This window comes from Pholcus phalangioides, unplaced genomic scaffold (assembly GCF_987345545.1).
Source record: "Pholcus phalangioides strain wild (caught in Gottingen) unplaced genomic scaffold, Ppha-v1.0 ptg000007l_1, whole genome shotgun sequence".
In the NCBI taxonomy this organism is placed as follows: Eukaryota; Metazoa; Arthropoda; class Arachnida; order Araneae; family Pholcidae; genus Pholcus; species Pholcus phalangioides.
The window spans coordinates 29,548,951-29,553,550 of record NW_028301600.1 but is presented as its reverse complement, the minus strand read 5'-3'; the positions used below and the strand labels follow the sequence as shown (position 1 = coordinate 29,553,550).

The 4,600-nt window shown below is 38.0% G+C and overlaps 2 non-coding genes across 2 annotated transcripts; both read left to right on the top strand.

The window, feature by feature from the left end:
* Window positions 1-247: 247 nt before the first annotated feature.
* On the top strand, window positions 248-319 carry TRNAE-UUC (transfer RNA glutamic acid (anticodon UUC)). The gene has a single exon. It is a non-coding gene; the product is annotated as a tRNA-Glu (tRNA).
* A 3,563-nt stretch (window positions 320-3,882) lies between these two features.
* LOC149085151 (U6 spliceosomal RNA) lies at window positions 3,883-3,989 on the top strand. Its single transcript, XR_016192897.1, has one exon. It is a non-coding gene; the product is annotated as a U6 spliceosomal RNA (small nuclear RNA).
* The last annotated feature ends 611 nt before the right edge of the window (window positions 3,990-4,600 follow it).

The following is a 4,600-nucleotide window of genomic DNA, read 5'->3' as shown; positions in this document are numbered from 1 at the left end:
TAAAAAAATAATTAATTTCTACAATTATTTCATCAAATACGTTCTATATTGTCGTAAATTCCAATTCCATGAAAATGTCCTATTCAAATACATGTATGTAAATTCTTTTTTTTCAACGTGGTTGTTTCTTTCTTTCTAGTTGACCAACATTGCATGCATGATAAAAAACATTTTCAACTATCTAAAATTCTGTCCGTTATAATAGTTTATTTTTGTACTAATAAAAATATTAAGCCCTTCGTAGCCATCCCATGTGGTCTAGTGGTTAGGATTCCTGGCTTTCACCCAGGCGGCCCGGGTTCGATTCCCGGCATGGGAAGAGTTTTTTTTATTTATTTTTTAATTTGTTGATTATTGTTAGACATCGTAATAAACACAAGAAGGAGTGTGATATGTCTCTCTCGGAAACTATTTTCAAAAATATCCAAGTTAGTTTTTACAGTAAAATTTCACTAAATTCATTCTTAGTATCTCTATATTGTATGATATTGTATGAAACATCGGGTATTATTTAAATTACTTTTCTGTTCCACTATATCCAGGGACGTACCCAAGTATCTTGCGGCCCAGTGCAAAAGCAGCTTTGCGGCCCTATAATACTGGTTTTTCCATTTCCCCCCTAGTGTCTGTCTGTCCCCCTAGTGGCACATTGCTGCACGCCAGAATTGGTCGGAAGAAAGGTTTTCGCATGTTATGAAAATTCACAACTAAGAAAAATATTTTTAGACCTATTAAAAGGGATATTTTCAGAATGAATAAAATACACTCATGTCCATAAATTGAGGATAATGCCAGTCCATAATTGAGGATAAGGTTCAGAAACAAAACAAACGTTACTTATTCATAAAGCCCATTTATTAAACAAAAGATAAATAACAAAAACGATGGTGTATGTATGATACCGTTCATAAAAACTACGATTTTTGCTCCCTGGAGCAATTGTAAAAAATATCTCCTTTACAAAAAATTACTATTACATGGTTGGTATGATGGTTAATACATTGTATGTCTCCCATGCGATGAAATACAGTCTGTACAACGCCTAGGCATGCTGAGTATCAAATTATCGATCTGATCTTGGGGAAGATCACTCCACTCAGCAAGCAATGACCTCCGAAGTTCCGATACACATGTAGGAGGTGGTTGACGGGCTGCAACTCGTCGGCCAAGCATGCCCCACACATGCTCTATCGGATTCAAGTCAGGTGAGAATGCTGGCCATTCCATACGTGTTATATCCTCAGATTCAAGGCATTCGTTTACGATGTTTGCTTGGTGAGGACGGGCGTTGCCATCCATAAACACAAATTCTGCGCCCATGGCACCCCTAAACAAACGTACATGTTGTTCACGAATATGTCCCGATAAATTTGGGCTTTCATGGTCCCGGTTTGAACATGCAGATCTGTTCTGGAACCCAGTATAATTCCACCCCAAACGAGCAATGCTGCACCACCGTAACGGTGTCGTTCGATGATGTTGTCTTGGTGGTAACGGGTACCTGGCGTTCTCCATATGAAAGTCCGACGTGAATCAGACTGCAAGCTAAACCTGGACTCGTCGGAAAACATCACACAAGCCCATTGTGACGATGTCCACATTGCATGTTCTCTACTCCAGGCTAATCGCTGCCGACAGTGAGTTGGCGTGAGCGGAACACATCTGACAGGCCTGCGAGCATATAGACCAATATCTCCCAAACGTCTGTACACGGTTTGCCTTGAAACTGTGGTACCCGTGGCTGCAGATAGCTGACGAGACAGGTCGGATGCTGTGCTCCGTCTGCTTCTTTTGGCAGTTACTGCCAAATACCGGTCTTCATTTGGCGTTGTAACTCGGGGGCGATCTGTACTGTAACGTCTACTGACATTTCCGTTATCTTGGAATCGTTGCCAAAGCCTAGAGATGACACTTTGGGAAATTCCAAGTTCCTCGGATACTTCCATCTGAGTACGCCCACATTCCAGGCGGCCGATAATTCTACCACGTAAAAAATCATCCACATGCGTCCTCTGTGTCATAACTATTCGCTAATGGCACTGAGCGCCTTACAGAACTCTTGTGAACAATTTTACTTCTTTGCCACCATTCCTTATATACCCCCCTCTTACACTCTCGTCATTGTGACGTGCTATCAGCATCATCTGGTGGCTTCCTGAAATTTGCATATCATTCTTGCAGATGTGTGTGATAATTCTACAGGTGAAATTTTTACTTTAGATTTCGATTTCCGTGTGATTCTGAATTATCCTTAATTTATGGACATGAGTGTATATATGCACCCTGTATATAAATACATTAAATTGAGCCTGTTAAAAAACTGCAAATTATAAAAAATAAATTTCACGCTTTTCTCAGTTTGTGTATCATAAACTAGAGAAAAATATTTGAAAATTTCTTCGTAGTCACAATTTTTATAAATGTCTAGTGTGTAAATAAATTATCGCATTAAGGAATTTCAGGCATCATAACACATTGAAATTTACAAAGTGGTTTGACTTCAACAGAAGGATTACTATGCCAACTTTTATATTGATAAATTACTACAATTATATATATATATATATAGAAACACGAGACACAGGGGAGAGCCACGGGACCCCAAAGCGATGCGTTTATATCGAAGGAAAAGGTTAGCAATCCGTTGATCACTTGACCCAGGCATCTTCAACCTGTTGCTCACGAGCACCACGGTGCTCCCTGAAGTACTCAGAGCATAGGGGTACGCAGAATTTTCTCAAGGGGGGGGGGTTAGTTTTTTTTCCCTTCTCAAGGTGGGGAGGTTACGTTTTTTCCTGCAAAATAACACTATAATCTCGGCTTGGGGGGGGGGGTTTAGAACCCCAAAACCCCCTTTGCGTACACCAATGACTCAGAGTGCTCGATGTTCGTATCCGATTTCATGTTTGCGAGCGCTGAATCAACGTCCCGATTAAACAACTTGTAAAAATTGCATTCAGGGATTGAAATCATTCTCATCACACATACATTCGTATGCCAAACTTGCTGTAAGGTGTAAGGATGCTCTTCTTTTGATGATGGGTACAGGCAGCGTATTTACTGCTTACATTCTAAGTTACACAAGAGGAATAGCACGCAGTGATTGATTACTACGAGTAAAGCAGATAGAAAAACGTCGCGAGTGGTGGAGCGCGTTCTGCCAAATAACTAGCTGACTTTGATACAGTGGTTAACGAGCTTAATTTGTTCGACCAATGTTCTCGTTATTTGAATCAAACTTTCTCATACGAAATAATGGAAACTTGGATAATTCATTCCACAATTATTCATTCACATGAAAATGACTAATAAAAACGTCATTCATTCAACATTGCAACACAATAATAATATAATAAACAATACATAAAATATAAAAAAAACAACAATGCCATAAATAAACATACAAAAATATGATAATGCTTACAAATTAACTTGCTCTAAACCAGTGTTTCCCAAAGTGGGCAATATCGACCCTGGTGGGCGATGGAATGGTCCAGGGGGCGATAGAAGCTATGGATTTAACATTGGATACTATGAGTTCACACAATGTCTTGAGTATTGTATTGTATCAATCTTGAGTATTGATAAAACAATTTTTTTAATGATACGGTGATGAAAAAAATCTTCACTTTGATAATTTTTTTTCGTTAGGAAAATCTCTGAATTTTCCGCTGCGAGTTTTTTGCGCTTTTTTATCGCCAAAAGGTGAAAGAGAAATATTGTGTTTAAAAAAAAAAGTTTATAATGAACAATTATCAATGATTTCTAAACAAAAAAAAATTCAAATTCCAGTGAAAAAATCGACATTTTTCTCCATAACAACATGACCAAAAAGTTATTCCATTCCTCAAAATTTAATTGCTGGCCCTGGTAGATTATATAGTACTCGCTTCGGCAGTACATATACTAAAATTGGAACGATACAGAGAAGATTAGCATGGCCCCTGCACAAGGATGACACGCAAAATCGTGAAGCGTTCCACATTTTATCCCGACTCAAGGTAGATTATATAAAATATAAATACAAAGCCACAACAGGCAAAATGCCCAGTGAGGTGGCTGAGAAAAAGTTGCACAAAATACAAATATGGATGTCATATATTTCTAATGATGAACAAGTAGCGAAATTCGTATCTCCGAATTTTATGCCGCCGCGGATTATTCGCAGTAAATTACGCGGTTTCTCTCTCTCTCTCTCTATTAAAATTTGAAATTATACACAACTGTCAGCGCTGGCCACGTGCATAGTAGCCGAAAAAAAAGAGAAAGAGTTTTAGAGGAAAAAAAAAATAGTGAAACATTCGTTTCTCAAAGAAAATAATAATTCTTTTCACATCAAAATACTCTCAAAGATTGCTTGATAAAGTCTCAAAGTATTGTTCACCTTCTGTCAGTCTGAAAGTACTTTTCTGTTTAAACAAAAAATTATAATGAAGAAAAATAAATCAAAGATCGTCAGAAAGCGAAGATGGAAGGGTTAAAAAAAAGAGTAACTTAAAGCGAATTGAACCATGGAAGTATTATGTAGTGGAGATGGAAACGCAACAAAGATCAAAGACTTCCAGGTTACCCTTTCTTGGCATTTATCGCGTTTTCCATT